A 16,165-nucleotide genomic window follows, 5' to 3' on the forward strand; every position below is an offset into this window, starting at 1 on the left:
TCTACTAGGTCGAACGCCATTTTAGCGTCGAGAGAGAGAATCACAGCCTGTTCCGTGAGGAGGTGTGCACGGGCCAGCACGCCGTGGACTCTTCGGAGATTCATCGCAGTGCTCCGGTAAGGCATAAAGCCCGACTGGTCAGGGTGGATCAAGGTGCTGAGGTGGGGCATCAAGCGGGTGGCTAGAAGTTTAGCTAGTATCTTGGCCTCGATATTCAGTAACGATATCGGGCGATACGAGGTACACTCAGTCGGGGGTTTCCCCGGTTTGGGTATCGCTACAATCGTGGCCGTGCGTTGATCCAGTGGCAGCTCTGCTCTATCTCTGCTTTCCAAATACATGGCCAGTAATGGGGCACTGAGGTCTGGAGCCATGGACTTGTACCACTCTACCGGTATCCCATTTGGGCCCAGTGCTTTACCAGACTGTAACGCCTGGATCGCCAGCTGGATTTCTTCCTCCGTCGGGTCCATTTCTAGGGTGTCCCTATCTTCCTGCGTAATGCTGGGGATGGTAATGTCCGCTAATGTTGCCGTTGCCATTTGCTGTGTGACCCTCCGTTCTGGTGTGTATATCGCCCGATAATGTTGTGCTAATTCGCAAACTATGTCTTCTGGGTGCGCCAGTGTCCGCCCATCCTCTGTGTGAATTCTCTGAATACCTTTCGCTCCACTCCCTCTCTTATCTAGCCATGCCAGCATACGACCTGCTTTATCGCCCACATCGTAAATTCTATGTTGAGTGTTTGCGATATATCCCTTCTCAGTCGTTTTGAGGTGAGCTAGGTATTGTTGTTGCCGAACCATGAGGGTGTGTGCCGTGGATGGGGAGGGGTCTATCATATGTGCATTGTTGGCCGTGTCAAGTGCAAGTTCTAATTCTGTGAGTTCCTTTCGGGAGTCCCGTTTGTGCCCCGTTATCGTTGCAATGGCCGCCCCCCTGAGGACTGTCTTATACGCCTCCCACAGGGTGGACGGCGATACCACTGTGCCTGTATTTTCAGCAAAATACTGCGTTGTCACAAGTTTGAGTTTCTTTCGAATCTTGGGGATTTTTAAAAAGTTTGGGTAAATTGGGTAGATCCGCGCGCATCGTTTCCCCCCGGTGGTAAGCGACAGGACAATTGGAGAATGATCGGAGATTCCCCTGGGCAGTATGTCCACCTTGTCCACCTTGCCTAGTCCCAGTCCCAGTGCCATGAAGTAGTCTATACAAGATAAGCTATTATGTACAGCTGAGTAATAAGTATATTGGGTGGCCTCGGTATGTAGCTGTCGCCAGATGTCTATAAGGCCTAGGGCTTCCATAAAATCCGATAGTGGTGCAGTACCTCGCGGCCGGGTCCTAGAGGGAAAGGTGTCCTTAAGTGGATCCATGATTGCATTAAAGTCCCCCCCAACAATTGTGTCGCCATCAGGGAGGTCAAGGAGGAACTTGCCTAGTGCAGGCAGGGCCACAGAGTGTAGTGCTGGGGGGATATATACTGATATCACATTTAGAGATCTGCCCTCCCATTGCCCATGGACTGCAGCAAAACGACCCTGGTCGTCCGCCACACAGCGGGTTATAATAAAGGGGGATGATTTTCTCACCAGTATGCCTGTTCCCCTGGAGCCAGCAGTGAAGTCTGCGTGTACCGCCATTGTGTAGCCACGTCTGTCAAGTGCTTTGCAGGTGGACCCTGTGAGGTGGGTTTCTTGTAGGAGGACCATATCTGGATTGTGTCTTTTTACGGCCTGCAGGACCAAGCCTCTTTTAATTTTGTCACCCAGGCCTCTGACATTCCACGTTAGCATGTCCAGCAACGGGGGAGCCCTCAGCGGGCGTGTGATTAAGCGGCCTGGCCATTAAGCTGGTGAGGGAGTCCTGCACACAACGTGCGCTGTGGAGTAACACATGTGCCTATTCGTGTCATGCTGTGTAGGAGACATACAGATGTCAGGGCGATAGTGCAATGTAGGTGCTGAATGATGACTACAAACAAAAACAAGCATTCTAATCATGAAAACTTCAATCCCATCCCCCTCCCTGCCACCCTGCTCCACGGACCAACCCCCGCCCGTTTCCCCAACTGTGCAGAGTGCTTTAGTCCTTCCCTAGTCGTCTTACTTGCTTGTGGGGTTGGTGAGTCCCCCTCAGGCACTGCCTGTGCCCACCTTACTCAGCCACGTCAGATCCATGGCACCTGCGGCACACTCAGTCCCGTAATCAATATATTCCGGCTTCAAACCGGAGCCAATTGTCCAGAGTCCAGCGGGTCTCTCTCAAGGTCCGATTCCGTTTCTTCTGCGCCTTCCTGATGGGGCAATTGGGAGGACTGACTGTGTATTGTCTTTTCAGTACGGTGTCGCGGTCGGTCTCGATGCGGGCGGTGTCGCTGTCCCGCTGGTCTCCAGCCCTCCAGCCATTCCTGTGCCACCTCTGGCGTGTCAAAAAACCAAGTCTTTCCCTCGGCCACAATTCGCAGTTTAGCAGGGAACAGCATAGAGTATGGTAGTTCCCTGTCGCGTAGTGCCTTTTTAACCTCCGTGAAGGACTTACGTCGCCTGGCCACCTCTGCCGTGTAGTCTGGGAAAAAGGCTAAGGTTGCATTTTGAATCCGCACCGGTGGTGAGTTTCTTGCTGCCTGTAGGATTGCATCCCTGTCTCTAAAATTGAAGAGCCGGGCTAGCACAGGTCTTGGTGCTGCTCCCGTCTTGGGCGGGCCTCCCGGGACTCTGTGCACCCTCTCCACCGAGAAGAAGTGGGATAGGCCTTTGGGCTGGAGTTTGTTTTTGATGAGTTCTTCTACGTAGAGGTCCATGGCCCCTTTCCCCTCCGTCTCTGGAAGCCCAAGGATGCGTACGTTATTGCGTCGCGAACGCCCTTCCTGGTCGTCCAGCTTGTCGTGTAGGAGCTTGGTTACTTTCTGCATTTTTTCCATGGCCACTTGGAGCTCCGAGGTGTCTTCCACAAGTGACTTCGTGACCACTTCCACCTGCGACACCCTCTCCGCCATTTTGTGAAAGTCTGCTCGCAGCAAGGAGACTTCAGAGGAGATAGCGCCCACTGTAGTTTTCACCTCTGAGAGTGTTTTCATGATGTCTTCCAGCGTTATTTTTGTCGTTTTCTCTGCGTCTTGGGTATGACCTGTGGAGGATCGCCCTGTAGTTTGTTGTTGTCCTTGTTGTCCGTAGGCGAATTTGTCTAATTTAGCCTGCGTGGTTCCACTCCTGAGGCCTTTGCCCGCCATGGTGCTGGGGCCTGCGAGGTCCAGAGTCTTGCCCTGCTTATTCGCGACCTGCGCCACGTCTTAAATCGCCGTTTGTAGGCACCAGCCAGGGAGTAGCAGGTTGATGGGCGTTGGACAGAGTTTCACCCTCCGCTGTCTGTGTAGGTCTCACTGGTCGTTGCGGTGGTGTAGGACAGTCCCGGCGGCGGCTGTGCGGGTTCTGGTGAATCGCTGGTGTATTCCGTGCTTTCGCCCCTCGATATTCTCACCTTGGGCTGGAACGGTCACTGCAGCCTCCAATCCTGTTCTGCCTCGCCGGTCTGCCTCTCTCGGTCACACCGGATGGCTCAGGTTCCAAGCCCGGGCAGCCACTTCCCCACAGGCCAGACAAGCCTCCATGTACCGGGTCTCTGTCTTTATGTCAGGGCTGCTGATGTTGTCTGGTAGGATGCGGGCCCTGAGGCTCCCCCGTGAGCTCCCGCGTTTATAAACAGTATGGCGCCATCCCCCAGGGGCACCGACGTCTCTCACCTCTGCTCTGGGCTGGTACGTCCGTTCCTTGCTACCCCACGGTCAAGCGGGGCCCGCAGATCTCCTCCGTCGTGTTTTGCTGCCCGCTAGGCCCCCGAGGGGGGGGGGGAGGGTCGAGATATCAGCTCCTCTCCGCGCGGCCAAGGCTGGGTTCGCTCTTTCCTTCGCGCTGTTCCGGTCCCGCTTGGAGGATTTGTCAGTCTGTGCGTCGCCGGATGATGCCACCAGGAGTATCAGGCTGGTTTCGCGCTGTCCGGCAGGTACCGGGATGCGTCCACCTCTCTCGGCCGGCTCGGTCGCACTTCCGCCGGGGCCTGGGTGGTACGCAAGGCCGGTGCTGCTCCTCCGCCTGCAGGCCCAAACTCGCCACTCGAAGTATGTCAGGCTCCAGTGCACCGATTTCTCCGAAAATCAGACCGGTGATACCGCCTCGGTCCCGGACCCGAACGCCGCCGCTTCAGGCGGGCGGGGTAGCGGATAAATGTGTCGGATTTGTTAGAAGGCCACAGTGCCCTCAGGAGCTCTCACTCTATGCGGCCGCCATGCTTGGCTGCTAGCCACGCCCCCCCCCAGCCTTCATTTTTAATTTCGTTTTCTCCCTCTCCTAACCTCTTTTCCTTTCTTCTCAGGGCGACCCAGCCGCCGCTGAGCCGCCCTCTGCCCTCCTTTCCCGCCACTGCCTCCGTGTGGCCCCGCCCCCCTCCTGCCCATTCGCTGCCCCGCTCCCGCCACCCAGCTGCTCCTCCCTCCCGGCTCCTTCTTATGTCGCCCCCACGTACGCGCAGCGTTGACGCGCAGCGGGCGCGCCGATTGTGCGCCAAAGGCGCGCCAAAGGCAAGCCCGTCTGCGCCCGTCCGCGTCTGGACCGCGTCCAGTGCCAGGACCCCTGGCCCCCGCCGTCAATGCAAGACTACACGACAGACCTACGACGCCGCCGCACTCAACGCACTCAATACCGGCCGGAACCCCGCCTGCTGCCGGGCCGCCCCGAAACGCTTTCACGGACCCTTCACCTGCAGAACCTGCAAGTTCACCTGCCTCTGAACCTGCACCGCACCCGCCAAACCAAGCTCCAGCAGCAACATCAAGTGCATCCTGCTCAACACCCGCTCCGTCCACAGACACGCCGTGGAATTCTGGAACCTGCTTGACACTACATCACCAGACGTCGCCTTCCTCACGGAAACCTGGATGAACGCCTCCTCAGCCCCTGACATCGCCATCGCCATCGCCATCCCAGATGGGTACAAGATCATCAGGAGGGACCGCGTCAACCAGACCGGAGGAGGCATCGCCATCGTCCACAAGAACACCATCCGCATCACGACCGACTCCAACGACACCTTCGCCGCCGCTGAGCACCTCCACTTCCAGATTCACACCGACCCAAAGACGACCCTCAGAGGCAACCTCATCTACAGACCCCCGGGACCACGCACACAATTCAGCGAAGACATCACGGACTTCATCAGCCCACACGCCCTCCCCTCCGCCGACTTCATCCTCCTAGGGGACCTCAACTTCCACCTGGAGAACAACAAGGACCGCAACACCGCCACCCTACTGGACAACCTCGCCAACCTCGGACTCCAGCAACTGGTCAACACCCCCACCCACTACGCCGGCCACACGCTTGATCCCGTCTTCTCATCCAGCAAGCACATCACCTTCAGCCACTCCACCGGACTCCACTGGACCGACCACAGCTGCGTCCACTTCAGCTTCAGAAGAACCACAACCCACCACCACCCGCAACAGGTTCCTCGCAGAAGCTGGAGCAAGATCACCGCCGACCAGCTCACCACCTCCCTCAGCCAGAACCCACCCGCCAGCACAACGGACCCCAGCATTGCAGCCCTCAACTTCACCCAGTGGCTACCGCCTGCGCCGACGACCTCGCACCACTGAAGAACCCTCCCAGCAGACCCAGAAGCAAGAAGGCCTCCTGGTTCACCGACGAAATCAAGAACTCCAAGAAGACCTGCCGCACCCTTGAGAAAGCTTGGCTCCTCGACCAGACCACCGACAACATGACCGCCCTGAAACACGCCATCTGCAAGCACCACCAGCTCATCCGCACCACCAAGAAGAAATCACTGAAGGAACGACTGGACAACAACGCCCGCGACAGCAAGGAACTCTTCACCATCGTCAAGGAGTTCTCCAACCCAAGCACCGGCAACAACGACATCACTCCTTCACAAGATCTCTGCGACTCTCTCGCCTCGTTCTTCCACCGCAAGATTGCTGACATCCACAACAGTTTTGGCGCACCATCCACGCACCCAACCGTCAAACCAATGCCCCCCACCTCCACCCTTCACACCTGGACCACGGTGACCACCGAAGACACAGTCCGCACAATGAACACCATCCACTCCGGATCTTAGACTGACCCTTGCCCCAACCACGTCCTCAACAAGGCCGACTCCACCATCGCACCCCAACTCCGAGACGTCATCAACACCTTCTTCGTCACCGCCACCTTCCCGGAGAGCTGGAAGCACACCTAGCTCAGCGCCCTACTGAAGAAACCTACAGCGGACCCCACCGACCTCAAGAACTTCCGCCCCATCTCGCTCCTTCCTTTCCCTGCCAAAGTCATCGAGAAGATCGTCAACAGACAGCTTGCCGCCTTCCTCGAGACAAACGGATCCCTCGACCCCTCACAGTCCGGTTTCAGAGCCAACCACAGCACCGAGACCACCCTCATCGCAGCCACCGACGACATCCGAGCCATGCTCGACAACGGGGAAACAGCGGCACTCATCCTTCTGGCCCTCTCCGCAGCTTTCTACACTGTCTGCCACCACACCCTAATCCAGCGCCTCAGCAACATCGGCATCCAAGAGAAGGCACTGGAGTGGATCGTCTCGTTCCTCGCCGGAAGAACACAGGGAGTACGCCTCCCCCCGTTTCGATCCGAGGCCACTGAAGTCATCTGCGGCGTTCCGCAAGGCTCATCACTCAGCCCCACCCTCTTCAACATCTACATGCGACCTCTTGCCGCCATCGCACGCCAACACAACCTCAACATCATCTCCTACGCCGATGACACCCAGCTGATCCTCCCCCTCACCAGAGACCCCGACACCGCAAGAACCAGCCTACACGAAGGGATGAAAGACGTTGCCGAGTGGATGAAGGACAGCCGCCTGAAACTGAACTCAGACAAGACGGAAGTCCTCATCCTGTGACCATCACCCTCCGCCTGGGACGACTCCTGGTGGCCCCCAGCCCTGGGCACCGCTCCCAAGCCAACAGACCACGCATGCAACCTGGGCTTCATCCTGGACTCCTCCCTCTCGATGACCAGACAAGTCAACGCCGTCTCCTCATCATGCTTTCACACCCTACGAATGCTTCGCAAGATCTTCCGATGGATCCCAACCGAAACCAGGAAGAAGGTGACCCAGGCCCTCGTCACTAGCAGATTGGACTACGGAAACACCCTCTACGCCGGAACCACAGCCAAGCTACAGAAAAGACTCCAACGCATCCAGAACGCCTCCGCCCGACTCATCCTGGACATCCCCCGACGCAGCCACATCTCCGGCCACCTGAGGAATCTGCACTGGCTCCCCGTCAACAAGAGGATCACGTTCAGGCTCCTCACCCACGCACACAAGTCTCTCTACAACCTGGGCCCCAAGTATCTCAACGACCGCCTGACCATCTACACGCCCACCCGCCAGCTACGGTTCACTAGCCTCGCCCTCGCCGCCGCACCACGCATCCGAAGAGCAACCGCCGAAGGCAGATCCTTCTCCTACCTAGCGACCTGAGGTTCCTTGACAATTGTAAGTGGCGTTTTCGACTCGCACGAATATGGTCGAGTCTGGTATCTAAGAACCGCAAATGACGAGTTTAGTAAGTGTGCGCAGTTTCGCTGTGCTAACTTAAACCGTTCGCTTTTTCATCTGTACCCACGGGTTCCATCTTAGATACGGCATCCATTTTGTCTCTTGCCCTCAAGTAGCCAGCGAACGGACACTGTCCGCTTCGCGACCCTGGGACTCCCAAGATATCTGCGGAAGACACATGTCCTTTGTAAATGTCTTTATGACGAGGGGGATGTTACTGTAAGGCAGATGGCGCCGCTCGAGGCTCATCTTGCCGCACGGACTTATTGTTTTAGCCGTGCATCTCATTAGGCACGTCCCTTTGATGCCTGTATCTCGTGTTTTCCGATACCTCCCTTTTACACCCTTTCCGATCTCCCCACTGTTTCCGTCTTCCTCTGCACCTGTCTTTGTTCCTATTTCGATCTGTTTTACTACCGATTGGAATGCACTAATGTTGGGAAGATGGGTTTTTACAGTTGGGAACCGCCAAATGTTTCCGCAACTATGATCCGGACCTTATGTGTTTTCAAAGTGACCAAAGCGACCCCTCTGGGGGATGATGGTGGGAACCGGGTTGTAAACTTTTGTGTGCCATGTTGTCGTATGGGTAAAAACTGTATAAAAGGAGCGATCCACAGAACCAATTTGAAGCAGTCTCCCCAAGTTGCACGTGTGTTGCTTGTCGTGACTACTGTATTCCCTGCAGTAAATAAACCTTGAATCTTTGACGCCGAAGGAAGTGTCCCGTGTCTCTGTGATTCGTACGCCGGAGCAGGTTACCCACGAAGGTTTCAGGTGTTGTGCCCTGGCACCGCTGGGTCCTACAGAACCCAGTCCTTCAGTTGGCGCCCAACATGGGGCTGCATCAGTGGTACCGGTCCAAGCCCGACGATCGTGAGGAACTTCGTGTGAAATCTCCGAGGGAAGGTGCACCCCGCTTCATCGATCCTGTTGTCGAAATAAGTGGCCCGAAGACTTTTCCCGCGAAGATTCCCGCCTCCTGACGGCTGCGACGGACTGCTGCCCTGACTGTAGACCTGTTTTGGCGCCTGGCGTAGACCTTGGTATAGCGAGACGATAGACGGGCCTTCCTGGAGACGCCATTGATCTTTGAGTTAAGTATTTGTGGGTCGCTCCCAGAGTTCTTGGTTGTTGACACTTTAGCGAGTGTTTTTGTTGTTAACGCTGTGTGAGTGTTTTTGTCGGTGACACTTTGCTAGCGTACTTTGTTGTGTTGTTTGACGACTGCAGCCGCAAAAAACCGAGGGTTTTGTTTCTTTGCTGGGACTTGGTAAATCCCGTAACCCTTGAAGTTTGTGAAACTCGGCTAGTGTGCAAGATGCCTGGTCGTAGTACTTTGTTTAGTTGTTTCAGACCTTGTGGTACGGATTCCCGACTGGAGGACTCATGTCCGATACCTCCGGTTGGAACTCCCACTTATGAACTATATAGTAAACATGGACTAGGTCCGATCACCTTTAATGATTATTGGATTAAATACACGAAGAAGGATGGCGACCTTCGTTGGCCACCTCATGGTAGCTTCGAGGCCCCGATCTTAGATAATTTAGAGATTAAATTGTTCGAAAGGAAATCAAGGCCGGCCATGTTTGATGCCTTTCGGTTGTGGCGCAAAGAAGCCCGACAGAAAGAAATCAGACAGACTAAACGTAATCAGCGAGATAATGTTGCTACTATAGTAAAGAAAGCAGAGCAATTTCAGCGTGATAAGGAGGTTAAGGATAAGGAAGTGTTTGACAGACTACAGCGTATGACCGTAGATAAATGTTATCCTGCTTTGCCTATGGAGTCGGAAAAGAAGGAAGAGCCAGTTGAGGATCCTTTAATGTCTTATCTCATGAAGTCGCCACCTCCTTACGTACAGGGTACCGCAGCTGCAGCTCCTGTGGTTCCTGCCGTACCTATTCTTCCACCTATTCTTCCTGTGCCTGTTCCTCAGCCTGCACCCGCTCTTCCGACTGTTCCTGCTCCTTTGCCTGTTTCTATCCCTACTGCTCCTCCGCTTCCACATACTCCTGCTCCCGCTGCTGCTCCTGTTTTGTTGACTCCTGCTGTTGCTACTGTTTCTACTCCTTCACTTGTTAGTCCTGTGTCCTATACTTCTCCCTCTACTCGTTCTCGTAATTCTCCTCTTGCTGCTAGTTTCTTTCATTCGCTTGGGCCTGTTCATGGGTCCGCTAACTCCGATGGTCCTCAGAGACGTAGTCAGCTTCCTGGAAATAGAGAACGCGTTGCGCTATATAATATGGCGATGGGTTGGATGGTAAACCCTCTTAGAAATCCGCCCCGTGTTGTACTCGAAACATTTTGTCAATTTAATATACCTACCCAAAGATACGTGTTCGATGAAATGTGTAAGTTTCTTCGCGATCAGATATCGGCTGATGCGCCTGACGAGGTGCTGGCCGCTTTGTCTGATCTTCAGCTTCAGTTCTCAAATGGACTGATAGTAGATACTAATGTTCGACGTGCTATTGAGCGGTTGCTATCTCTTCCGATACCTCATGCATTGTTTGTCGAGGATATTGAACCACAACCAGACGAGTCTGGCCAATATCCCATGCGCGAGGTTCCACCGGTTTGGATACCACCTAATCCTAATGCTCAACCTCCGACGACAGTGGGACATTTTCAGAGAATATGGATACATCTTCCGTGGAAACGCTCGGAAGTGTTGCAGGTGAAGCAATCTTTGCCTGACCCTCGCAAAAATCCTACAGGGTACTACAAGGAATTATCGCAGCTCGTGGATGCTACGGTAATGAATCTCGCCGATATCGACATGTTGTTTGGTAATGTAGTACCGCAACCGGTATGGGTTAAGATTCGTCATGAAAACCATCCGAATGCATTAGGTGGTGCTTGGGCTGCCATTGTAGCGGCAGATGCCGGACAAACGGCTGCTGCTAAACCCGACCAGCTGATTGTTGATCTTCCTCAGCGAATAATTACATTAATGAAAACTCTTATGCCAGCTATGAGGGTGAATTGGGACAAATTGTCAGCTTGTAAGCAAAAGAAGGATGAGAGTGTTTCCGACTTCTTTACAAGGTTTGAGGAAGCATTCATTGACCATAGTGGACAGGATATGGGTACCGAGGGTGGTCAGCGATTGTTTGTGGATAAATTTGTTTCAAACTTATTGCCCGATTTGAGCAGTAAATTAAAGAATTCGGAAAGTGCATGGGCCGTTTCTACTTCAGCTCAGATATTGGCTACAGCACAATATTATGAGAATAGAGAGAAAGAGGAGAACGACCGTGCTGATAAAAAGACGAAAGAACTAAAAACTAAAGTGTTGCTTCAACAAGCATATCCTCCACGTTCCAATCAGAATACGTCCCAACAGAATAGGTCGCAGTCGCAACCGAATCGATCACAAACACGTAATGATTCCTCCTCCCAAAGATCATCGTTAGGATACAATCAATGTGCTTATTGTAGACAGGAGGGACACATTAAATTCAATTGCCCTGTTTTGAATGAACGTAATAGTGGTAACTCATCTAGAGGAGGTCGTGGTGGTTCGCAGCAGGCATCACGTGGTAGAGGTCGTGGTGCTCAGAATGATCGTTCTGATAACTCCTCTACTAATAATAATTGTTTCGATCAACGTGGATCATCGCAAGGAAGATCTGCGCAGTATAATGTAGACGACTATTACGTCGATCAGGGAACTGACGACAGTAATTACTAGGACAGCCAAAGACAAGGAGAGGGAGTGGTATCAGTTCCGGTTGATCAGAGAGGGCCTTACGTCGCAGTTGCTACATCGGGCGTCGTTGAGCCTTTTCTGTTGGACACTGGTGCAGCGAAAAGTTCCATTCAGCATTCGAAACTCCCTGGCGCACCTTTGTCTGGCTTAACAAATGTTTCCGTTGGATTCTCTGGCGCCCCCGTTAGCAATCCAGTTTCGCGCCCTTTGCCCCTTACAATTGGGCCACGAGAGCTCCGAGCTCCGTTAATTTTGACTACTGGTTGTGGCGAAAATCTTTTGGGCCTGGATTTGCTTAAACGTTTGTATGCAACTCTGTATTGTTCTCCTGCGGGTGTAAGGCTTACGTTAGGAGAAAGGGTTGTCTCTCCCATGTATTTGTCTCTCGACAAGCTCCCACCGGAATTGAGTTCTCTTCCTGCGTCTTTGTGGGCAACGGGTCCGAATGACGTGGGCCTACTTGATATTTCCCCTTATGTTGTTCAGTTGAAATCTAATGTGCGATTGCCACGTATTCCCCAGTATCGTATCTCCCTTGATGGTGAACGAACGTTGTTAGCGATCATTTATGATCTGATCGAAAAAGATGTTATTGAAGAGACTCGGGGAAACGTGTGCAACAGCCCTGTGCTGCCCATTCTTAAACGTACGGATCCTTCCAAACCACCTGTTTATCGTTTTGTTATCGATTTACGGGAAGTGAATAAAATTGTGGTTCCTCAATTCCCTGTTGTGCCTGACATCACGGCGCTACTGACTCTGATTCCAGCTTCTGCTTCGTGGTTTTCGGTGATTGACTTGAAAAACGCGTTTTTCAGCATCCCGATTGCCGAAGAGAGCAGAGACCTTTTCGGTTTCTCTCTCGGTGGACGCAGCTTCCGGTTCAAAAGCGCTCCTCAGGGCTACTGTGAAAGTCCATCGATTTACAGTCAAGCCTTGAAGAGTCAACTGGATGCGTTTCGGTTGCCGGTCGGTGCGGCTTTAATCCAATACGTCGACGACTTATTGGTGGCTGCCGATACTCAGGACATTTGCAAAATTGCTACGGTGTCGTTGCTGCAACATCTCTGTGAGTTGAATCACAAGGTGTCACCTACTAAACTCCAATATTGTTGTCAAGAAGTAACCTATTTAGGTCACTTATTGTCAAAGGAGGGAAGGAGGTTGACCCCAGAGAGAATTGCAGCGATTGCACGAATGGCTGTGCCAAAAACCCAAAGAGATGTACGTGCCTTTCTAGGTATCACGTCGTACTGCAGGCAATGGATTCCGAATTTTTCATTGCTAGCGAAACCATTGGTGGCCCTTACGTGCAAGGATGTTACAACTCCTTTACCATGGACGGAAGAATGTCAGGAAAGTTTTTCTGAATTACGTGATTCATTGTGTTTGGCTCCTGTGTTGGGTACTCCTGACTATAGCAAGCCGTTTACATTATATGTTCACGAGAGGGAAGGTTGTGCTTTGAGTGTCTTAACGCAACCTTTTGGTGGTAAGCAACGTCCATGCGCATATTTTTCCTCGACCTTGGACCCAGTAGCTAGAGCATTGCCGAGTTGTTTGAGAGCAACTGCGGCAGCTGCGGTCTCCATCCGACAATCAGCAGGATTGGTCATGGATAATATGCTTACGGTGATGGTTCCGCATGCAGTCGATACTCTTTTGAATCGTACGAAAACTCAGCACTTGACGAGTGCGAGGTTGTCTGGGTACAAGTTGACGTTGCTGGCAAGCCACATTCAGATAAAACGTTGTAACGTTCTGAACCCGGCAACTTTGTTACCAATTAGCACAGAGTCAGATGAAGTAGCAGAACATGATTGCTACTTGAGGACCGAAGAAGAAACGAAAGGTCGAGTGGACCTTAAAAACACCCCATTGGAAGACCCGGATGGTACTTTGTATGTGGATGGGTCATGTTTTAAGTTGTCGAATGGTGATGTGACTACTGCTTATGCTGTTGTAACGTTGAATACTGTTGTTGAGACTGCAAGATTGAATCAAAATTCTGCCCAAGCTGCAGAATTGATTGCTCTTACTAGAGCATGTGTTTTAGCGAAAGGGAAACGTGTGAATGTGTTTACCGACAGCCAATACGCCTTTGGCGTCGCACACAGTTTTGGACGATTGTGGAGAGAGAGAGGTTTCTTGACGTCGCACGGTACGAAGATTCAGCATGGCCAACTTGTGAATGATCTTTTGGATGCACTGACGTTGCCTAAGCAAGTAGCGATTGTTAAATGTAGTGCGCATCGTAAAGTGACGGATGATGTTGGTCGTGGTAATGCGTTTGCAGACGAGATTGCTAAGGAGACTGCCCGGAACCTTAGCACTCGAATGTATGTGACGAGTTCGGTTAGGTGGCCTGCAGAATCGAGCATGTGTGAAGACACTATTGAGAGCGTGAAAGAAATTCAGAATGAGGCCACCGAGACTGAAAAGGCGAAGTGGAAAGAAAGCACGGGAAAGTTGGATGTGAATGGTTGTTGGATTGATTTGTCGGATCAGAAAAGATGGTTGTTGCCCGATGCGTATGTGCTGGCCGTTGTGACAATGGCGCATGGGTTAGCACATATTAGCGTGAAAGGTATTTGTAAGTTGCTGTCTCCTGTATGGAAGAATGATGGTATCGCGAAATGTGCTGAACGTCTGGTGAAGAATTGTATGGTGTGTATGATGTACAATCCTGGCAAAGGAACCCCAACTCCTCCTGGCAGTTTTGCTCCCCCTTCATGTCCCTTTGAGGTGATCCAATTGGACTTCATCCATATGGAGCGATGCAATAACCTGAAATATGTTTTAGTTGTGGTTTGCGCATTCTCCCGATGGATCGAGGCCTATCCTCTCAAAGACAATACTGCTTTGTCTACTGCGAAAATCCTACTGAAGGAATATTTTCCTCGGTACGGAATGCCTAGAGTCGTGTGGTCAGATAACGGAAGTGAGTTTGTGGGTAGTGTGATGAGGAGTGTGTGTAAGGGCCTTGGAATTAATCAGAAATTCCACAGCGCCAATCATCCCCAGTCAGCTGGTTTGGTTGAAGGGTACAACGGCACCCTTAAACTAAAGCTAGCGAAGATTCAGGCTACGACTGGTCTTTCGTGGCCTGACGCTTTACCTTTAGCATTACTGTCAACTAGGGCGACTGTACACTCCCGAGTAGGGCTTAGTCCCTATGAAATAGTGTTCGGCCGTCCTGCGAATGTGTGGGGGGTTCCTAGGCCAGGAATGTTTTCTGATCTTGAGTACCCAATGTTGATCGATTATCTACATGACTTGACTGCTAAACTGAGGTTAATTCACCAACAGGTTTACGACGCATTGCCGACGCCGACGGAGGGTCCAGGCCACCAGCTCCAGCCCGGAGATTGGGTGGTGACGAGAAATTTTTCACGCAAGAATAACCTGGACCCGAGGTTCACTGGACCCTATCAGGTGCTCCTGGCCACGAGGACTGCCGTTCGTCTCGAGGGACGTAAGAATTGGGTGCATGCCACCCATACCAAAAAGGTCCCTATCCCTTTGCCGGCAGACCCGTGGGTAAGGAAAGGCATTGCGTCAACTGAAACTGAAGCATTGCCAGCGTTTGTACCTTTTAGCGACGCGCAGCCTGTTGGAGAAACCTCAGCGCAGCAGAAAGACTCTGTTGAACAATTGTCATCGAAAGATTCGAGACCAGAACACTCGACTGATCAGCAAGACGCTGTCTCTTCAACGGATCCTTTGTTCGACGAGCAGACACGTCCTGGGAAAACCCGATACTTTCTGCGATCTCGTACTAAGAACTAATAAAAGATCCTGCTTTGTTGTATTGACAACTGTATCATCCCGTTTTCCGTGATCAGTTCTGAACATTTGTATTATTGTAATTATTCTTGTATATATATATATTAAGCTGCATTCCATATACTTTTTGCCTTCACAGCTGAGAGACTTTGTTTTTGCATATATACGTATTGTGCATTGAAGGCCGTAGGGCCGCGCGCGTACTTCCTTCTGGATAGTAGGTCTTGACGCTAGGTTAAAGGCCGTCGGTTCCTGGGAATCCCTAGGGATTGACTATTGCTACACAGAACGAAGTGCGTCAAGAAACGTTGCGGACGGTCGTAGGGAATGACATTCTCGAAGCTGAACGATTTGGAAGGAGCACAAGTGCATAGATTCAAGCTGCAGCAACTGAGTCGTACCAAATGTTTTATATTCCAACTGTTTGTATTGTTTTTGACTGCTTCTGCACTTTTGGCGGGTGGGGTGTATTACACGATGTCTTACTTCTTACCTTCTGCTACACCTACTCCTACTTCTGACCCTAACCTTACCTCTACTGTTTCTCCCCATTCCTTTCATATGTTACCGGAACACGAGCAGGCTAGACGTGTAGAATTCCGCAACAATTCCTTTATTCAGCTCCTTCATCAGCATCAGTTAGTGGTTAACACTACTAATTGTTGGGTGTGTGGGTTGATGCCACATACTACGGATAAGGGAATTCCATATCTGGTGTTACCATATAGTTCCCAAGGGTCTGCTCGAGCATTTCAAACAATGTTTCGAAGCGCACTGGGTTTCCACCCCATTCGAGAACCACGTTCTCCCTACTCTGGTCCTACCTCGTATCAAAAACCTTTGTCGATAGCAATAGAGGATTTAGATAGCGATATCTATGATCCTTCGCTTATTCCCGAAGAGGAGGTACAAGCCTATAGGGTCCTAAGTAGAGGTGAATATAGTGCGTTCACTAGCGAAAAGCAGCTTAAAAGCTCGCCTCCAATATGGGTCGTACCCCACACTGGTAATTTTTGTCTTATGGGTCGTGGCCGAAGATCACAAGCCCGACTTGGA

Source organism: Lissotriton vulgaris, chromosome 9, assembly GCF_964263255.1.
Source record: "Lissotriton vulgaris chromosome 9, aLisVul1.2, whole genome shotgun sequence".
NCBI lineage: Eukaryota > Metazoa > Chordata > Amphibia > Caudata > Salamandridae > Lissotriton > Lissotriton vulgaris.